General features: G+C 39.2%; 1 protein-coding gene across 3 annotated transcripts in view; it reads left to right on the forward strand.

Annotated features, from left to right (window-relative positions):
- Nucleotides 1-2,030: 2,030 nt before the first annotated feature.
- Nucleotides 2,031-22,136, forward strand: part of PALS1 (protein associated with LIN7 1, MAGUK p55 family member) — a 78,117-nt gene continuing 58,011 nt past the window's right edge. Inside the window, exon 1 of one of the 3 annotated variants that reach the window (XM_064571197.1) lies at nt 2,031-2,143. The gene's annotated coding sequence lies outside the window, so the exon portion shown is untranslated. Of the gene's footprint in view, nt 2,266-22,136 lie in introns of all 3 variants that reach the window. The other 2 variants (XM_045901053.2, XM_064571198.1) reach the window with 2 other exon arrangements.

The following is a 22,136-nucleotide window of genomic DNA, read 5'->3' on the forward strand; positions in this document are numbered from 1 at the left end:
CTCTCCACTATACACTTGACTTTATAGTTTGGCTTTTACTACTCACCCAAAATACTTAGCTACAAATTTGCCAGAGTGACTCAGTGGATGAACTGCCTTGTGCCAAGAATGAGTAACTCTTTGGAGGCTTTAAACCACGGAATACGATTTCATTCTGTTTGAGGATGAATATTATATTTTCTTAACCCCCTAAGCTATCCATGTCAGAGTCCATATGCAGAGGCTATCAGAATCGTAAAACTAGAAAATAAACAAACAACAGAAACAAAACCAAAAATAAACAGTAGCTAACTCATTATATTACAGATGAGAACATTTAGGCCCCAAACCTGTCATGCATCCCAGTAGTTATCATCAGATCACAGAACTAGTAATCATCAAAACTATAACTCAAATCTAATCACCTTGCCTCCAGTTTCTATACCTTCCACTCTTCCAGGGATCCTTCATTTTTTGCACACGAGGCCAGTAATTTGAATGATTTGGGGATCCTGGGAATGTCTCTATTTAGCAGAGAATAAATTTTCTGCCATTGAGTCTACCCTCTTTTAAAAAGAAAATACCTTTAGGAATTAAAAATACTATTTGTGTAGCATTTTACAAAGGCATTTCCACATATTTTGAGATCAATAGCTGCTATCTCCTACAGATAGTGATAATCATTTTATTAGGGTGGGGTCCTGTGACAGAGGAGTCCAAGCAGCTGAAGAAGCAAGTCTAGGTAGCTGGAGGGTTTATTTGGGTGGGGTGTTTTGCAAAACTGCTTTGGGCCAGGCAATTGGAAGGTATGGGTAAAGAGAGACTATCTTTCTAAAGAGGCCATTTCTTTGAACAGGTAGGTCAGTGGTTCTTTTTTTCTCCCCCCCCCCACCCCCCGCCAGGATTTTATTTGAGAGAGAGAGCACAAGCAGAGGGAGCAGCAAGCAGAGGAGAGGGAGAAGCAGGCTCCCTGCTGAGCAGCCCCGAAGGGATGCAGGGCTCTATCCCAGGACTGTGGGATCAAGACCCGAGCTGACGGCAGACGCTTCACCGACTGAGCCCCAGGTCGGTGGTTCTTAACTGGAGGTGATTTTGCCACAGGGAACCTTTACCGTCGTCTAGACACATTTTGATGGTGACCAATGGGGGTAGTGGTACTACTGGCATCCAGCAAGTAGAGCCCATGGATGCTGCTGAACATCCTACAGTGCACAGACCAGCCCCCACAACAAATTATCTGGCCCAAATGTCAATAGGGCTAAGACGGAGAAACCCTGTGCTACAGAAAAACTCGTGGAGGAGCTAGAGGAAGCTTCTTGAATTATTACTTATTTTACGCATTTAAGAGAAAATAGGTCACATCACACTACAGCTGTTTTTTCTTTTTGGATGTAGCTAACAGTTTCTAAGGAATCTTGAAGACTATCTGGATTTCCTTGAAGACCCCACTGCTTATGGGTTGGCCCAGGTCAATAGGCGCATTCACTCGAGTTTGGGGCAACTGCTCTGGCCCTTGGCATCCTTCCCTTCTGGTTTCCAGAACTTGGTCCTAGCTGCTAGCTTTTGGGCGTCTTCTGCGGTAGCAGAGAATTCTGTGGGGACGTTACACACATGCACGTGTTTAAGTATGTCGTGGCTCTTTTTTAAACAAATGTTAGATTGTGTGACGCGCCTCACAGGACCCAGGAGTCGCCTCCAGGGGAATCAGATTTTCTTCAGGAGCTGACGGGCCCCCAGGGAGAGGAAGGCCAGGGGCTCTCCCGACAACAGCCCGCGTCCGACTGCGTCTCAGGGAAACCTCACGTCCCCACACAGCCCTTGTGTGGCCAGCACGAAGCAGTTGCAGCCTTCTTAGAGGTGCGCGAGTGCGCGCGACCCGCCGCTGGGAGCTGCGGAGCGGACCAATGAGTGGGCCCTCTCTCCACGCCGGCGCGGGATTGGGCGAACCGCGCCAGCCTCTCGGCCTAGCAGCGGGCGGGGCGCGCCGAGAAGGAACTGGGATAGGCGCGCCCGCAGCGCCAGCGTCCCGGGGGCGCGTGCGCGGTCTCGCGGTGGCCGCGGGGGCTGGTCTCGCGCGGTCTCGAGGTGGAGTGAGTCGCTGGCGGCGGCGGCGGCGACGGCGGCGACTGGCGGTGGGGCGGAGGCGGGGTCTAAGGATTGTGAGGTGGGGAATCGGGAGTTTCTGGATTCTTTATCCGGTGTTTTAAGTGCCGCAGGGGAGCTGTCGTTTGTGCAGTGTGTGGGAGCGGCCGGGGCGGGAGGATCGGCGGTCGCGGTGGCGCAGAGGTAAGAGGCGGACCAGCGGCAGCTGTTTGTGGCGATCTTAATCAACAGGTCCCGGGGAGCGCGTCGGGGGGAGGGGCGGCGGGGCTTGTCCCCTCCCCCACTCGCCGCTCTCTCGGCCCGGGAGGGACTCGGGGCTGCTGGGCTGGCTGCCCCGGGCGGCGTGAGCCCAACCTTTGTCCCTCGGGGGGACGCTGCCCGGCCCTGCCCGCTCCCTCTGCCTTGGCATGGGACCACCTTGGCGGGGGCTCCAGCCAGCCCGGCCGGGGTTGCAGGGGACACGGCAGGGAGTCCCCTGCCCTCGGCGTCCCCCGGGCCCGGCTTCGCGCCTCCCTGGACTCCCTCTAAGGCCGGGCGGGGGAAATCGGTGGGGCGAACACTTTCCTTTAGAAGACGGAATGCAGTCAGCGTTCCTCTGCCTGACTCAGCTCCTGGTATTCGGTGCTTATTGCGTTCTTTAAACAAATAAACAGTTCCTACTTCCTTGTGTCCACTTTTAAAGAAAAGCCTCATCTCGTTAATGGTTTCTGGTAATTTACTTGAAGTTTGCAAGGTGAACTTTGAAGCCTGTAAATTATTATAACCCTCATTTAATGAAAGACGCTTTAAACAATCTTTGGCGTAAATTATGTAACTTCCTAATAATAGTAACTCACCTGTTTAGTTGATTGGCTTACAGTAATGTGTACGGAATTTAGGTTTCGGTCGGAAGGTTTTTCTTGGCAGTTGGCGCTAAAATTAAAATCTGATAGCTGAGAGGTTTTTAGAAGTAGCATACAGTGTGTGTTTTGTCTCCGTACTCCTTTAGAATTGTGAGAATTTAGATTTGAAATCCTGTAGAACAGGACTTTCGAAATTTTGATTTTCCTGACAAGGTAAAAGGTGTTAATATTTCCGATTTTTTAGAAAAAAGTAATTTCGTGCTTTAATGGTAGTATCCTAATTATGCCTTTGGATTATACCAGAAGTTAATAACCTATTAAATTCCGCAATAGGAACAAATGACATGTGGTTATTGGTGTCTTTTGAAGTTTAAGTATTGGTGGTAATGAAATTGTTAAGTAAGCTTTTTTGGATTAGAACTACTGGTTTTTTACTAGTTCCCTGTGGACATGGCATATGAAGTTTTAAAAGGCTCTTTAAACTATTGTAATAGGCTAAAGCTATTAAATTATAATGTAAGATCTTTATAGATGAAACAGGCAAAAATACGAAAAGCAATTCATTATTTTATCTTTGCTAAAAAGGACTAAGTAAATTTTACCATGTATTTAAATGACTTTTGGCCAGACAAAACACCAGTTTACTTGACAAGTAAAGATGGCCTCATTAATAATATTAACTTGTCTTAGAATATTAAAACGGGGGCGCCTGGGTGGCTCAGTTGGTTAGGCGACTGCCTTCGGCTCAGGTCATGATCCCGGAGTCCCGGGATGCAGTCCCGCATCGGGCTCCCTGCTCGGCAGGGGGTCTGCTTCTCCCTCTGCCCTCTTCCCTCTTGTGCTCTCTGTCTCTCATTCTCTCTCTCGCAAATAAATAAAACCTTAAAAATTAAAAAAATAATAAAAAATAATTTAAAAAAGAATATTAAAATGGGAGAGTTTTACCTGAGGGTGACCTGAGTCAGTATGGTGGGTTTAGCTCTTTATAGGCTCTTTCTGATTTATGATCTTGATTAAAAAGTTCAGCACAAACATAACAAGAAATTTGGTCCATTATATGTATCAATATACTAAGATGTTCTGTTTCTCTGATAGTTTCTGATTTCAGGGTGTCTGGGGAAAATTTCTCAACATAACGTTCTTTAGAATATAATTTTTGACTATATATTTATTGAATGATAGAGTTCTTGAGTTAAGAAATAATCTTAGTGTTGTATAGCTTAACCTCTTCATTTTCCAGGAAAAGGAAGTGAGGTTTGTAGAGTTAAGTAGTCCACAGTTTGACTGCTTGTTAGTGGCAGAGTTGGAACTAAATACTAGAATACTTGTCTCCAGATTCCAAGTACAGTGCTCTTTTCACTATATACTATTATTAGATAAACAAACCAATAAAATACTCTTCTCAAACTCGGGTATGTATTTAGCAGGGTTGATTCTTTCCTCTATGCATTTCTCTCTTATTTTAACAACCACCGACCACCATTAATTCATTCCCCTGCAAAAGGGTTGTTTTCAGTTTTTCAGTATTCCAAACAGTGTTTAGTGAATATCTTTGTGCATGTCTCCTCAGACACATGTGTGAGGGTTTCCTATAATGTATACCTACCCTAATTGGAATTGCTGGGCCATAGGTTGATGTGCATTTTAAGCTTTACTAGCTGCAGCCAAATTACCCTCTAATGTTTAACAATTTATAACAGTATAGAAATCATCTTTGCTCACGCTTGGATTTGTCTGATTGGCATGGTCAGATTTTTAAATTTTTGCCAATCTGATAAATGATGTTTCATTTTCCTTGTTTTAAAAAGATTTTAACTTTATTTTTAATTTACATGAAATGAAATTTTGTTTTGTTTTGTTTTTGTACAATTCTTGTTGTACAGTTGTTTTGACAAATGCATAGATCTGTGTACCTACCAAAATCAGGTATAGGTCCAGCACCTATAAAATTCCCTTAAGCTGCCCTTCTATAATCAACCCTTCCCTCACCTGTAATCCTTGGCAATTAATGATCTGTCTTTCCCTATAGTCTGTCTTTTCTAGACTGTCATATAAATAGAATCATTCAGCCTTTTGAGTCTGGTTTCTTTCATTTAGCATAATACAGTTGAGTATTCATCCATGTTGTGAGTGTATCAGCAGTTCCTTCTGTTTTACTGCTGAATGTAGTATTCCATTGTAGGGATGTACCACAGTTTGTTCACCAGTTGAAGGATATTTGAGTTAGTTTTAAAATTTTAAAAAATTTTTTTAACTCTGTAAAAGTTGCTATAAATCTCGGGGAACAGGTTTTTGTGTGAACATAAGTCTTCATTTCTGGGTTATATGGAAGTGTATGTTTGACTTTACTTAAAAAACGGTCTGTGGTAGGTAGAATAAAGATATCCTAATCCCTGGAACCTGTGAATAAACTAGATTACAGCAAAGGCAAATTAAAGTTGCAGTGGAATTAAGGTTGCTAATCAACTGACTTTAAAATAGAGAGTATGCTGGTTTACCCAGGTGGATCCAGTGTATCACAAATGTCCTTAAAAGGGAAAAAGAGAAGTAGTAGAGTAAGAAAGAAAAGATCTAAAAACAGAAGCCGCTCCAGATAGATGAAGAGTTCTTGGTTTTGAGGATGGAGAGAAGAGCCTTAAGCGAAGGATGTGGTGGTCTCTAGAAGCTGGAAAAGGCTAGGACATGGATTAATGTTTGGAGCCTCCAAAAGAGAACGCAGCTCTGCCAGCATCTTGATTTTAGCCCAGGGAGACCTAGGTCAGATTTTTAATGTACAGAACAGTAAAATAATAAATTTGTGTTATTTTTAAACAACCAAGTTTGTGGTAATTTGTTACAACAGCAAATTGTTTTTTTCCGAAGAGGCTGAACTGCTTTATATTCCTACCAGCAATGTATGAAGAATGTTCCAGTTATTTTACATCCTCATCACTTTGTATGGTCAGTTTTTTTAGTTTTACATTCTGATAGGTTTGTAGCAGTTTCTCACTGTGGTTTTTATTTGCATTTTCTCATGACTAATGATGTTGAATATCTTTTCATATGCTTATCTGCCATCTGTATATCTTCTTTGGTGAAGTGAAATCTTTTGTCCATTTTATTTTTTATTATTTTTTTAAAAGATTTTATTATTTGACAGAAACACAGCGAGAGAGGGAACACAAGCAGGGGGAGTGGGAGAGGGAGAAGCAGACTCCCCGCTGAGCAGGGAGCCCGATGCGGGGCTCGATCCCAGGACCCTGGGATCATGACCTGAGCTGAAGGCAGACGCTTAACGACTGAGCCACCCAGGTGCCCCTCTTTTGTCCATTTTAAAATTGGATTTTCTAAATGTTGACTTTTGAGAGTTTTTCATAGTCCATTGTCTGACAGGTGATTGTTACAAAGATTTTCTCCAGTCTGTTGCTTGCCTTTTCCATCCTCTTAACAGTGGCTTTTGAAGTACAGAGGTTTTATATTTTGATGAAGTCCAGAGTATTAGCATTTTTTTATGGATCTTCTGACATTGTATATAAGCACTTTTTGTCTAATCCAAGGTCACAAAGGTTTCTCCTATGTTTTCTTTTACAAGTATTATAGTTTTATATTTTATATTTAGATCGGTGTTCCATTTTGTGTTAATTTTTATTATAAAGAGAATTTTGGGTTGAGTTTCATTTATTTGTCCAATTGTCCCATGACCATTTGTTGAAAAGACTTTCCTTTCTCCATGGAATTGCCTTTGTCTCCTGGTCAAAAACCCTTTACATTTTTGTGGGTCTCTTTCTAGACTTCTGTGTTTCATTGATATACTTATCCTTTGCTACTATCAGTGTCTTGATTACTGTAGTTTTAAAATAAGTCTTGAAATCAGGTAATGTGAGTTCCCCAACTTGTATTCTTTTTTTTTTTTTTTTTTAAGATTTTATTTATTTATTTGAGACAGAGAGAATGAGAGAGAGAGAGAGCACATGAGAGGGGGGAGGGTCAGTGGGAGAAGCAGGCTCCCCGCTGAGCAGGGAGCCCGATGCGGGACTCGATCCCGGGACTCCAGGATCATGACCTGAGCTGAAGGCAGTCGCTCAACCAACTGAGCCACCCAGGCGCCCCCCCAACTTGTATTCTTTTCAAAAAATTGTTTTAGCTATTTTAGTTCTTTTGCCTTTCCGTATAAATTTTAGGATTAGCTTGTTGATATCCACAAAAAAAAATCTGCTAGGGTTTTGATTAGGATTGTGCTTAATCTATAGGTCGACTTGAGGATAATTGACATTTTAACAAAATTGAGTTTTCCAATCTATGAACATAGTATTTTCCTCCATTTATTTAGGTCTTTGCTTCCTTTCATGAATGTTTTGTAGTTTTCAGCATATAGATCCTGCAAATATTTTATTAAATCTATACCTAAGTATTTCAGTTTTCTTGGTCCTATTATAAAGGATCTTTAAAAAAAACGTGGGTTTTGGGGTGCCTGGGTGGCTCAGTTGGTTAAGCATCTGCCTTTGGCTCAGGTCAGGTCCTGGGATGGAGCCTTGCGCTCTTTCTGTGAAATAAAATCTTAAAAAAAACAAATGTGGGTTTCCAATTGATCGTTGCTAGTATATTGAATTACAGTTGATTTCTTTTGTATTGACTTTGTATCCTCAGTTTTTATGAAACTCATTTATTCTAGGGGTTTTTTTGGGGGTAGATTTCTTAGGATTTTCTAAGTTGACAGTCCTGTTGTCTGTGACTAAAGAACTGTTTCTAATCTGTATGCCTTTTCTTTTTCTTGATTTATTGCACTAACTGCACATCTCACAGTCTAGTGAGAAGTTTGAATAGGAGGAATGAAAGGGAACATCTTTGCCTTGTTTGCAGTCTTAAAAGGAGAACATTCAAGAGACCCGCTTTGGGGATCCCCACTGAGTGGGGAGTCTACTTGAGATTCTCTCTTTCTCCTCCCCACCCCCACACTCACTTGCTCACTTCTCTAAAATAAATAAGTCTTTTTTAAAAATTATAAATATGATGTTACCTGTAGGTAATTTTGTAGGTTCTCTAAAGCAGGTTAAGGAAGTTTCCTCCAAGATATTGCCTAGGATTTTTATCGTGAGTAGATGTTGAATTTTGTCAAATGCATTTTTTTTTTTTTAAGATTTTTATTTATTTATTTGACAGAGAGAGACACAGCGAGAGAGGGAACACAAGCAGGGGGAGAGGGAGAGTGAGAAGCAGGCTTCCCGCTGAGCAGGGAGCCCGATGTGGGGCTCGATCCCAGGACCCTGGGATCATGACCTGGGCCGAAGGCAGACGCTTAACGACTGAGCCTCCCAGGCGCCCCGCATTTTCTGCATCTATTGAGATAATCATGTGGATTTCTTATGTTTAATTTGTTAGTATGGTGACTTACACTGATTAATTTTTGGTTCTAGGAAAGCTCTGTAGTTGTTTCAAACAAAATAATTTTGGATTATTCTTTGATTTATATACATTAACATTCTTAAAAATGAAGAAGGAAACCAAATATAAGATTTTGTGAACTAAAGTGTTTATAAAGTCAGAGGAGTCAAGATGTTCCTTAACAATTATGTAAATTTTACACGTTGGTACAACTTAAGTTTTCTTGATCTGTACTGGAGCTTATAAACTGTAGTTTACCACTGCAGGATTCCTGTTTAAAATTAATAAATGAAGAAAGAAAATATTATTTGTATCATTATAATCAAACATTCTTCATTCTGAGTTAATTTAGGAAAGTTGTTTATTTAAAGATTTTATTTATTTATTTGACAGAGAGATAGCAAAAGAGAGAGAGTGTGCACAAGCAGAGGGAGAGGGAGAAGGAGAAGCAGGCTCCCTGCTGAGCAAGGAGCCCAAAGCAATGTGAATCAGTGCGGGGCTCTATCCCAGGACCCTGGGATCATGACCAGAGCTGAAGGCAGACTCTTAACCAACCGACTGAGCCAACCAGGCGCCCCAGGAAAGTTGTTTATTTAAACAATACATTTATATTTAAATGCCGAAGTATATTTTGAATGAAGATAAAATTATTTAATTGGTTTTTTTACTTGGAGTAAAAGCAATGGGAATTTTGAAAAAAACACAGCAACAAAAACCCAGGCTCTTTTCTCACGCCAGAAAATCAACTGTAGACCTTTGAGAAATTACATATATGTTTGTTTTAGAGTAGAATGAATTCAGTGAATGTATTAAATCATAAAGTGTGAAGTGAAATATAAATTACTTATTAGAAAAAGCCAGGCTCCCTTTTGCTCTACAGAAGATGTTCATGAAAAATTTGGGTGCATGGTAAAAAAGATGCATGCTCATAACACTTTGAATTGTGAAATTTTCCTCCATCAATTCAAACTACAGAAGACAGTTTAATTATGAAAATAAGGTTTCAGTAATTTCATAATTAAGCTGTTTAATTTTATCATTTTTATAAGTTTGGGCTTATATGATTTAATCAAAATATTCAAGCAATTTGGCCTTTTGTCTCGTATAATTTTAAAGTTCCTTTATTAGGTTAATAGTTTTCCCAAAAACCCTAAACATTGAAGTTTTGAGGCCTCTGAAGTTCTTTTTTTTTTTTTTTAAGATTTTTAAAAATTTATTTATTTGACAGAGAGAGACACAGCGAGAGAGGGAACACAAGCGGGGGTAGGATGGGAGAGGGAGAAGCAGGTTTCCTGCAGAGCAGGGAGCCTGATGCGGGGCTCCATCCCAGGAGGACCCTGGGATCATGACCTGAGCCGAAGGCAGACGCCCAATGACTGAGCCACCCAGGCGCCCCGAGGCCTCTGAAGTTCTTGGCATTTTTGATCCTTTTAGGCAGGGGTTAACAACTTTCTGTAACAGGCCAGATAGTAAATATTTATGCTTTGGGGGCCATATCATTTCTGTTGCAAGTACTCAACTCTGCTGTGACAGTGCAAAGGCAACCAAAGAAGTGAATAAATATTCCAATAAAACTTTATAAAAACAGTGTGTGCCTGATTTGACCTATGGGCTTAGTTTGCCTACTTTTGTTTTAGGCAAAAAGTCAGCAGGAGAAATGAAAGTAATTATAGTAATCTAGTGGAAGAACCTTAGGATCAGCTGAATTGGGAAGTTAGTCCATTCTGTAATTCCCAGCCAAGCTCTGTTTCCTCATCTTATAACATGTAGCCACCTCAGAAGATGATTGAAAAGATTAAAATAAGGTGTGGAAGGCACAGAGTGAAATTTTCTGGCACATAGTAGATACTTAATATTTGCTTCTCTTCATCCAGTTTCATTACTGCACAATGCTTTGTGACAAATCGACAGATATGAAATAATTAAGGAGATTCAGCATTTTTACAGTTTGTAGTATATCTAAATACTCCAAATATTAGAAATTATTAGAATAAGAATTATAAATAATTGTGCTTGTATTTATAGCTAAATTGTGTTAAATTATGGGGTTTTTTTTTTTATTTAAGTTATAACTGCTTGGCTTCACAATAGTATCAGAAACTTCACATCAAAAAACTGAGAATTTGTGTTGAAATATGATTTCATATTTTGAAGGTTTTACATTGTCACAGAAAATGTTTGATAATGTCACTTAAAATGCATTAATTTGGGGGCATCTGGGTGGCTCAGTGGGTTAGCGTCCAACTCTTGATTTCCGCTCAGGTCATGATCTCAGGGTGGTGGGATCCGTTTGGGGCTCTGTGCTCTGCAGTGAGTCTACTGTCCCTTTCCCTCCCCTTTGCCCCCCCACTGCTCTTGCGTGCGCACTAAGTAAAAATGTTTTTTTTTTTTTATTTATTCATTTGAGACACAGAGATAGAGAGAGAGAGAGAGAGAAAGCATGAGCAGGAAGAGAGGCAGAGGCCGAGGGAAAAGCAGGCTCCTCGCTGAGCCAGGAGCCCGATGTGGGGCTCGATCCCAGGACCCTGGGATTATGACCCGAGCCGAAGGCAGATGCCCAACCATCTGAGCCACCCAGGTGCCCCAAGTAAAAATCTTTTTAAAAAAATGCACTACTTTGATTTGACCTAAGAAGTAGCCTTTCTGTATTTTGCTTGTATGCTTCAGAAGTTCATTTAACACTGCATTCATTTAAGGTGCCTGGGTGGCTCAGTACATTAAGCATCTGCCTTCTGCTTAGGTCATGATCACAGGTTCCTGGGACCCAGCCCTGCATCAGGCTCCCTGCTCATGGGGAGCCTGCTTCTTCCTCTTCTCCTCACTCATGCTCTCTCTCACTATCTCTCTCTCTCTCTCAAATAAGTAAATAAAATCTTAAAAAGCAGTTTAAAATAATTGCCTCAGGGTGCCTGGGTGGCTCAGTCGTTAGTTGTTTGCCTTTGGCTCAGGTCATGATTGGGGGGGGGGGCGGTTGTGGGATCAAGCCCCGCATCGGGCTCCCTGCTCTGCAGGAAGCCTGCTTCTCCCTCTCCCAGTCCCCCTGCTTGTGCTCCTTCTCTCACTGTCTTTCTGTCAAATAAATAAAAATCTTTAAGAAAAAATAAAAATAAAATAATTGCCTCCTGTGAGTGTACTCTGCTGGAAATTGTATAAATTCCACTTTATTAATACTGGACTAGCACATTTAACTACTGTTAATGTTTTGCGAATCTGATGGTTCTTTGGACCCTTCCCCTGAAACACACAATGTTATGTATATAGTATCAGGGGATTCATGGAAATTAGGTTGTGAACCCCAGTTTTAAACCTCTAACCCCGGTGATTCATCTAAGGACTATACAAGTGACCTGCAGATGATTTTCAAAATGATTCACTTTAAAAGAAATCAATAGATACTTAGAGTTTATGAAAGGAAATTTGATAATTCTTTGTAGGCATCTTGAAGGGACAGTGTTCTTTATATACCTTACCGATTTATACTTTATAGCTTCTCCTTTTACACTTAAACTTTATGGTAAGAGTAGTAATTCATTTGGCTAAATCACAGTATTTTTTGCTTTCTCCTAACCCTTACTAGAACAGTACCCCTTCCCTGTCTCTTAATGTGTTATGCAGTATGTATATTCTTTGTATATATTTTAAATATTAACTGCTACATTGTAAGGTTTTTATCAGTATTCTCCCTTTTACAAATGAGGAAACAGAGGCTTGGAGAGATTAACTGTTTTATCCAAAGTCTTATTGCAAGCGATAGCAAGGATTTAAATTCAGTTTATTTGACTTCAAAGCCCGTGGATTTTTCTACTTTGCCTGTATTTTAGCCTGTCTTAAGGCTTATTTTAACAGTGTCTTTTTTGTAAAATGAAAATCCTTTTGAGGAAAGCTGTTTTTGATTTAGTGTTTAAAATGTACTTGAATTAAAGTGAAGAATCTTGAACCTGTAAATTGCAAGCTCCTTAAGGGTACGAGCTGTTAGTATCTCACTGCCTAATATGGCACAGAGGAGATGCTTGTTCCCAATTTGCACTTTTTTTTATTATGTTATGTTAATCACCATACATTACATCATTAGTTTTTGATGTAGTGTTCCATGATTCATTGTTTGCGTATAACACCCAGTGCTCCATGCAGTACGTGCCCTCTTTAATACTCATCACCAGGCTAACCCATCCCCCCACCCCCCTCCCCTCTAGAACCCTCAGTTTGGTTCTCAGAGTCCATAGTCTCTCGTGGTTCATCTCCCCCTCTGATTCCCCCCCTTCATTTCTCCCTTCCTACTATCTTCTTTTTTTTTTTTTAATATATAATGTAATATTTGTTTCAGAGGTACAGGTCTGTGATTCAGCAGTCTTACACAATTCACAGCGCTCACCATAGCACATACCCTCCCCAGTGTCTATCACCCAGCCACCCCAAACCTCCCACCCCCCACCACTCCAGCAACCCTCAGTTTGTTTCCTGAGATTAAGAATTCCTCATATCAGTGAGATCATATGATACATGTCTTTCTCTGATTGACTTATTTTGCTCAGCATCATTTACTTGTTTAAACTTTAGCTTTGCTGGTGAGCTTAATACCAGAGACTGTTCTAACCTAGTCACCCCCTGTAATGTGTTAGAATTTGAGATTCAAAATACAATTCCGTTGATCCTATGTCGGCCATAAGTGTGTTTAATGGGGGTGGGGGTGTCTAACTTTCACGTGTTCTTGATTAACTTTCTCTGTAAAGATATAGATACAAACAGATAAATTTGCTAATGGCTTTTTCTTGCTTTTCCTAGGGTCTTTACTGATAGGCATTACGGTGCAGTTACCGTCTTTGCATGGAGTAAGTACTCAGGCTATAGAATCAGACTTAGGCTGCAATACCTTCTTGTCTTGGGTGTGACTCTGGGCATGTTAACTCATCAAAGTCTGCCTCCTTATTTGTAGAATGGGGATTGTATTAGTGCCTGATTCAGAGGGATGTAGAGGAGGAAAAGACTTTTTCTGTCCTTGTAGGTTCACTGAAACAAAAGATTAACAGGAAAAATAACCTATTACTAACTGTGCATATTGAGACCTTCATAGAAAAGAATTGACCCAAAGAAGCAGTGAGACTGAGCAATAAATTGTGGAGAAGTGACAAGACAAAGGAAAAGACGTTTAGGCCTTTAGGAGATGTAAATTGTGGGAATGTAAATATGTGGGGAAACTAATGAAAGATAAAATTTAGTAAGGTTTGTTATACAGATTTAAGCTGGTGCCTTCTCCATTGATGAGAGTAACCTCCCAGGATTAAGAGTTCTCTCTCTGTTATCTTTACAAAAGGAAACTTATGCCCTGCTTTTTAGCTGGGTGAGGGGAGAGCCCAGAGTCCTCCCCCACTCCCCCCGCCGCTGTGTCTGCTGTTTCTTAATTGCCTTTAGCTCAAAAAAATCCTTATGTCAAAGTGTCACATTTTGGGTGGCATATTGTGATCCCCTTCAGAGCCTTACTTTGAGGATTAACTGAGATGCCATATCAAGAATGGTTAGCATAGGGGCACCTGGGTGACTTAATTAAGCATCTGACTTGATCTCGGCTCAGGTCTTGATCGCAGGGTCTTGAGTTCACGCCCCGACTTGGGCTCCATGCTGGGTGTAGAGCCTACTTTAAAAAAAATTTAAAAAGGTTAGCATAGTGCCTTGGTGTGTATTAAGCACTCCATAAATGTTAGATAAGAGGTAGGTAGAAGGGCGCCTGGTGGCTCAGATGGTTAAGCGTCTGCCTTCGGCTCAGGTCATGATCCCAGGGTCCTGGGATCAAGTCCCACATCGGGCTCCCGGCTCAGCGGGGAGCCTGCTTCTCCCTCTGACCCTCTCCCCTCTCATGCTGTTTCTCTCTCACTCGCTCTCTAAAAAATAAATAAAATCTTTAAAAAAAAAAAAAAAGAGGTAGGTAGAATACAAGCCTGTTTTGTGACATTCACATGGAATATCAGTGAACTGCATTTTAATAAATTATATTTTAATATATTTTGAGTAGATTGTGTGATTATCAATAATCTGATTAAGCAATTTTATAGGAATTGTGTGAATCAGGTGTCATAGACTGAGTCAGTGATGAAGAATTGTAATTGTTGAAATAATGTTCTTTTCATCTCTGAAATAACAGTGAAAGTCAGTGGGAAATAATGTTGCCTTATTTAAAAACAGCTTACATATGTAGTGAGATCAAGTTTTACTTTTTTTTTTTTTTAAGATTTTATTTATTTGTCAGAGCACAAGCGCAGAGGTGGGGGGTGGGAAGTGGCAGGCAGAAGGAGAAGCAGGCTCCTGGCTGAGCAAGGAGCCCAATGCGGGACTCGATGAAGGACCCTGGGATCATGAACTGAGCTGAAGGCAGACGCTTAACTGCCTGAGCCACCCAGGCGTCCCAGGTTTTACCTGGTTTTATCAATTTCTCTTATTGACTCAATTGTTATAGAATGTTTTTCACTAGATCATTTTTACTACACATTTTTAAATAGGCATTCACAGAATTGAGTTTCATTACCATAATTTAAAGTCTTATATTTAAATAAAGCATTTGTCTAATTTTACAAATACCAATATGCTTGTCTTAATATTTTGTTTACTTTTTTTCCCCCTGTTGTGTGATGGACACCTTTCATATCTGTCTCTTACATTCTTTCCCATTTATACAAGTTTTCTTAGGATGCTCTTACTCTGCAGGTAATTCTTGTAGAATTTTCTGCAGTTGTAGTACAGCACTTATCAAGTAGCATTGCAGTATATAGGGGTTTTGTTTATTTGCTTATCTGATTTCCACACTATATTTTTAAGTTTCTTAAGGATAAAGACTCTGCCTTAGCAATCTTTTTCTTGTTGGCGACTATCCAAGATTTTGTACCAAGTGGGTACTTATATTATTGAATGAAAGTTTACTTTAATAACCCTTTTTATCTCCAGGATTTACAGTAATCTTTAAAATTGACCTTTTATTCTTACTTCTCTTGTTGCATAATATTCCCTTTATGTTTTCTTGCCTTCTGATACTATCTGGTCAGAGTCAGAACGTTATTCGTGCCCTCCATCAGTGGTAGTTCAATGGATTCTAAACTTGGTGACATTTGTATCATCGGTCTTCTTTCTTAGATTCTTCTTTCCTGTTCTGATGATACAACCCTACTTCTGGTCCTGAAAATACTCTCCATTGCCCCTTCTTTAGTCTGATTTGTAGAGAGCAATAGATATGAATATTTATTATCAATTTTGCTTAATAATCTTGTTCTGGTAACTCAGAAATAGTTATTAGGTAGGCAAGGCAAACTGTTCTCATTTTTTTTATGGCCAGTTGTTGAATTGCATACCAATAAGTCATCTAGGTAGAGGTAATCATCTACTAATTTGCTGACCTTTAGAGCATATTTTTTTCTCTAGTAAGCTGTAAATCACTTGAGGTCAAAAGTTGCAATTCTCGGGCGCCTGGGTGGCTCAGTCGGTTAAGCGACTGCCTTCGGCTCAGGTCATGATCCTGGAGTCCCGGGATCAAGTCCCGCATCGGGCTCCCTGCTCAGTGGGGAGTCTGCTTCTCCCTCTGACCCTCCCCTCTCTCATGCTCTCTGTCTCATTCTCTCTCTCAAATAAATAAATAAAATCTTTAAAAAAAAAAAAAAAAGTTGCAATTCTTACAATGTGTTTTTACAGATCTGTAACTCGTGGTATATGTTTCAGGGAAAGTAATTGACTAAAGGATTAACACCCAAGATTAAAGGGGATGGAGAAAATCTATATAGAATAGGCATAGAAATGAGTATCAAGAAAGCAAAGCAATAGTCATGTGAGTCTGGTTAATTGGGATTTTTTGAGTTTATCATTGTGCATTATTAACATGATGAAAGAATGCTATCAAAATTATGAACGTGACTTTTATATTTTAAAGTGTAAGTGGTCCCTTTTGAAATTTTTCTTATTATTCCTCTTCTTCTTTTGGTAAACTGGTTTCCTCTCATTTTTAAATTAAAGATGTAATATATTTGTTGTGTGGCAGAGGAAGTCTTGGGTACGAAAGAGTCATGCTCCTAATGATTGCTTAAGTACTTCATTTAAGAATTCTTTTGGAGGGGGGGCGGGGCGCCTGGGTGCCTCAGTCGGTTAAGCGTCTGCCTTTGGCTCAGGTCATGATCCCAGGGTCCTGGGATCGAGTCCCACATCAGGCTCCCTGCTCAGCGAGAGCCTGCTTCTCCCTCTCCCTCTGCCTGCTGCTCTGCCTACTTGTGCTCTCTCTCTCAAATAAAACCTTTAAAAAAGGAAGAAATTTTTTTTAAGGAATTCTTATTTTATTGTTGTATTGTTTATGAAATTGTTTAGGGCTGTAGGGATAACATTTTGATTACTTCTTTTTGTGAAAAGATTCCAGAACTCTTGAAAGGCCTTTGTTGCTGCTGCTAATTTTTATAGACTTTAAGACGGTAGTTGTAATTTAAAGTTTCTATGGGGTTTTTTCCTTTCAAAAAGGTAATATCTTTGTGTTTTTCCTCCAAATTATAAAAGCAACACATTTATTTTGGTCAGCATTTTGTAAGATATTCAAATAGTACATAAGTGCAAGTAAAAAAACCTGAGAGGTCTGTTTTCTTTGCTTTTTCAGAGATACTAGGCAAAAACAATATTGTGCATATTCTTCTAGATTTTTTAATAACTTTATAAACATCCTTTATGTGCATTTGTAAAAGCGATATGATATATAAACACCATTCTGAAGCTATCTTTAGTCACTCGCTTTTGTTCCCTGTCAGCTCATACAGAGCTTCAACTCTAGCAGCCACATTAAAAAATTTTAGAAGAAACAGTTGAAATTTATTTTAATAGTATATTTTATTTAACATAATGTATAAAATATTACCATCTCAACAGACATTAAAAATAACTGAGATGTGTTACATCCATTTTTTTTCCCATATGGAGTCTTTGAAATCCCGTGTGTATTTTACACTGATGGCACATCTCAATTAGAATGATAAATTTTCATTGGAAATACTTGATCTGTGTTTAGATTTTATTAAATTTATAGTTGAAAACACAGATTAACATCCTTACATTGTTTCAAAGATACTTTATAGGATAGGTCTCTAGACAAAGAACTGATATATCAAAGGTTTATTTTAAATTTTTGGTAGACTGCAGAATTGTCCTTCATAGCATTGTACTGGTTTATAGAGTCAGCAGTACATAATGTCTTTTCCTTTGTTGTTTCCAACACGGGCATGATTGGTCACTCAATTGGTCACTTATACCAGGGTAAATATTTTTACACATTTACGCTGCTTGTTTTTCTTCCTAGTCTAGTTGGAAGAAAAGGATCACTCTCACTATAAATACTTCCTTGGGGAGACCAACAAAAAGCCAGACCTAGAAGTAAGTCATGAGAAGCTGTGAGGAATTAAGGTTGGGGGCAAGGATGCAAAAGAATAACTCAAAGAAGATGTAATCTGCTCTGGTACCAAGTAAATCAAGGTCTTAAAAAATTTACCCCCATGTACCCTTTCTTAGGAAGCTTTTAGAGATCTCTCAAGGAGAAGGGAGTAGATGAAGAGGAAAGAGGTGAGAAGAATTTCTTAGGATAAAGATGAATGAATGAAAATGATTTAGAGAATAAATTCAGATTGGAATATGCTTTTGTCAGATCCCATGCAGAAAACAAATGGCAAAATAAGCCTGAGCAGTGGAAGAGAGTTTAATGAAGGGACTGTTTACAAGGATATGCGTGGGTTGAGATAAGGGAACTAAGAAGCATTTCAGGGTTACCAACAGCGGAATGCCTGAGCCTAGGCCTGAATGGGCAAGGAAGGGACTAGTTACTACCTTAGGAGAGGAGCCACCTAGTGGGAACTGTGGCCTTAGAGGAACGTAACCTCTGCCAAATCACAGGAGGAAGCTGGAGGGATAAAGAACCCAGCCCTCTCTTCTCCCTCCCAGTGGGTACTTCTCCCTAGCCAAGCCCACCAGAAACTAGAAGATAAGAAAATATAAGTAATGCAGTCTGTGGAGGTCAACATTCTTAGACCTGGAGCAAATGGAGAAGGATGAGTGAATCTGGGCACAAAGAAAATATCCAGCTTAGAGCTAGAGAATGGAGGTCTCCAGAAAGGATATAACTTAAAAAAAAAGGAAGAAACTGATAGGTTACCTGATTTATTTGAATATATACATTAAAGAGTATATTGAGTCTTCTACCAGAATGTATGGGGATATATAGTGATTTAACTAAAAAGGGAAATATAACTTAGGGAGAGAAGGAAATGTATAAATAAATGCTACAGCAGGGGCATAGATTAAGTACCGTAGAAGTGTAGGTTGTGGATGGGAGCAGGCAGGAGTAAGGAAGATTTCATAACACTCTTAATGGTAGAGGGAAATTTTAACAGATAAAGAATTGAACAGGAAGGATTTTTTTTTTTTTCTGGGTATAAGAAACAAATATGTCAAAGATGTGGAGGTGGGAAGTTGCAGGGCTTGTACTGGAAATAGCAAGTAGTTTGATTCGGAAGATAAGGGAGGGAGAAATGGGGAAAGTATTCTAGGACTCATCAAGGGGAGCCATTTGAATGACAGGCTAAGGAACTTGAAATGGGTTCTCCAGAAGTTGTTAAAGTACCCTGGAGTCAAACAATTCAGTTTGAGACCCAGCTGTGCCATTTAGCTTTGTACATTGGACAGGTCAGTGTCTTTACTAAGCTAAGTTAGAAAATTCAGCAAGGAGATTGTTGTGAGGGTTAAATGAGATAATGCACACTAGGTACTTAGCACAGTGGAAGAATGGTACATAGTAAACCTGGGGTAAATAGTAGCTTAAGAAAAGGGAAAGGCAACAAAAACTTTTGAAAAGGGACACCCATGATAATAGGTGTGCTTTAGGAAAAGTTACTCAGCAGTACAGTTGATCCTTGGACAACACAGGTTAGAACTGCCTGGGTCCACTTGTATGCAGGTTCTTCCCCCCCCCCCCATAAATACAGTACAGTCCTATAGATGTATTTACTTCTCCTTCTGATTTCCTTAGTAACATTTCCTTTTCTCTATCTTTATTGTAAGGATAGAGTATATGATAAATGTAACATACAAAATATGTGTTAACTGTTTATATCATCAATAAGGTTTCCTGTCAACAGTAGGCTGTTAGTAGTTAGTATTTCTCAACCCACATGTTATTCAGGGGTCATCTGTGCAAAGTAAGTGGCAACTAGATCTAGAACAAGATGGGGGTGACTTGAAGTTCATAGAAAAACTCATGAGAGAGATAATATGAATATGATTTAAGGTAGTAGTATGAGAAGCTAGAGATATATGTGAGATATTATAGAGGGAGAATTGATGCTAGTTGGGGTAATTATTAACATATTTAAGGATATTACAGTTACAATTTGAAATACTTAAATTTGACCCCGAGGGACAGCTAATTTATCTGAGAAGATTAGTCTGTCTAGTCTGTTTTATTTTTATGATATTCATTTTTCAAGGTATAAATTAATATTTTATTATTAAAAACAGTTTGTCAAGGTAGGACATGTAGCTTAGTTTGGCAGCACATACTGAAATTGCAGCAATACAGAGTAGAGAGTAACATTTTTAAAATGTCACTAGAAACTGAAATGTTTGTAGCTTAGTGTCAGTTTTCAAATGAGGAGAAATTTATATGCATTTCTATCATTTCTCCACTTGACTACCTCTCCTTCGCTGAGTATTTAGAAACTTTGAGCAATAGGTGCCATGCTACCAGAGTCTGGTGTTATAGTAAACTTGTAGTCTGTTAATATATAAGTGAAATTAATTACTGTGTCATTTTATGAAGCAGTCAGTTGAAGAGAAAAGATGAATTCTCTCTAATCATATTTTAAAAGTAAAAGAATGATGTAATTATGTGATTTTTGAAAGAAGTATGTAGACAGGGTGGTTTCATCTTAGATATAACTGACATTGCACTGTGGATCCACATAAGGGTTCACTGATCTGGATTTTAGTTTCTGTTCTATTACTTGTAGCTCTGTGACCTAACTTCCAATGTCTGCGTATCTTCTGGAAAATGGGGATCTCCAACCTGCTTACCTTTCAGGGAAACTGAAGTGAGTTCAGATGAGATAATGTGCTTGAATTTATTATGGAAACTGAAAAGCTTTACAAATGTAAGCTATGAATATGTAAATTACTTACAAATTTTCATTTCTTTGGTTTCCCTGCCTAGCCTGCCAAAAATTATCCTTTAAAATGGAATTTATCATCTTTCCAGTTCTCCCCATCCCCCTCTCCCTCCCAAGGAGAAAACCTTATTCTCTGAATTCTTCTATTTTAAGGTCCCATAATTTCTTCCAGGTTCAGTTGTCATGCTCAATGTTTTAGAATTATATTTGGCTACTGGTCTCCAAATCCTGTCAAGTTATCCTTTGTAATAACCATTGTTTGAAATTATCCCTTTTTCCTTCTTTCTGCTGCTTCCTTTATCCTCCCATGCATAAAGTATTAAAACATTATCTCTCTTGGCTACTCACATTTCCCCTGGTCAACTCTGGTTACAGTGTAGATTTAACTTTCTAAAAAGACAATTTTTGGTTCTTTTTTTAAAACTCAAATCCAGAGTTTCCCATTGCTTACAGGAGAAAATTCAAACAATTTAGCTTAGCATTCAGTCAACTCTGGCTTTATCTTCTATCTCTTACACTGGCTCTGTTCCTTATCAAGATTGTTCTTGTTCTCTTAACTAGGCCATATATATTCTTGATTGGTAGCAATATACTGGAAAGCCATATTACAAGTAATTTTATCCCACATGTTTAAAAATCCATTTCTGGTCAGTTTGAAAATGTTATAAATTACCTTTTGTCCTAGTACCTTTTCAAAAACTTGACTAACCTTTTGGACTCATTTAATCTTTTATTACCAAGTTGTTGAAGGTGATAAGGGGGAGTTCAAGTAACCAACCATTTGATATCTTTGATACTGTTTGGCTTTTAACCAATTCCTCCTGTGAATTTGTGGTCTTGAATATCTCCAAAGACCTTCAACTTTGTGTTTGATATAAGCAAATGGAGCATTTTCTCACTGAATTAAAAAAAAAAAGTTGTCAGTAATAACTTCTGAGCTAAATACTTTGTATGACTAGCCCAAAAATATTTGAGTTTTAACTTGTATTTACTTAGTTTTGGATATAGCTAAAGTTTTTTCTTTGAGAAGATGGTATATGGGCCATTCTTTCATTTTGTGGGGATTTTTTAATATGTGAATATATGAATTGTTTTGAATACACAGTGTATATGAATGTACATTAGTCTTTAAAAAATTAATTATTTTGCGGGGTGCCTGAGTGGCTCAGTCGGTTAAGCATCTATCTTCAGCTCAGGTCATGATCCCAGGGTCCTGGGATGGAGCCCCATGTCAGGCTCCCTGCTCAGTGGGGAGTCTGCTTCTCCCTCTCCCTCTGTCCCTCCTCCCCGCTCTTGCTCTCTCATTCTCTCTCTCTCTCAAATAAAGTTTTTTAAAAAAATGAATTATTGGGACGCCTGGGTGGCTCAGTCGTTAAAGAGTCTGCCTTTGGATCAGGTCATGATCCCAGGATCCTGGGATGGAGCCCTGCATCGGGCTCCCTGTTTGGCAGGAAGCCTGCTTCTCCTCTCACTTCCCCTGCTTGTGTTCCCTTTCTCGCTGTGTCTCTGTCAAATAAATAAATAAGATCTTTTTAAAAAAATTATTTTGAGTATCTTTCCAAATGTTCATTTCTACTACTTGTATATCTTCTTTGGTGAAGTGGTCAAATCTCTTGCTCTGTTTTTAAAAACTGGATTTTTTTACTTAATGAGTTGTAAGAGTGTTTATAGTGGACATAATTATTTGCAG

Source organism: Mirounga angustirostris, unplaced genomic scaffold (assembly GCF_029215605.1).
Source record: "Mirounga angustirostris isolate CCGP_5_RB_7025 unplaced genomic scaffold, mMirAng1.0.hap1 SCAF_9, whole genome shotgun sequence".
Lineage (NCBI taxonomy): Eukaryota > Metazoa > Chordata > Mammalia > Carnivora > Phocidae > Mirounga > Mirounga angustirostris.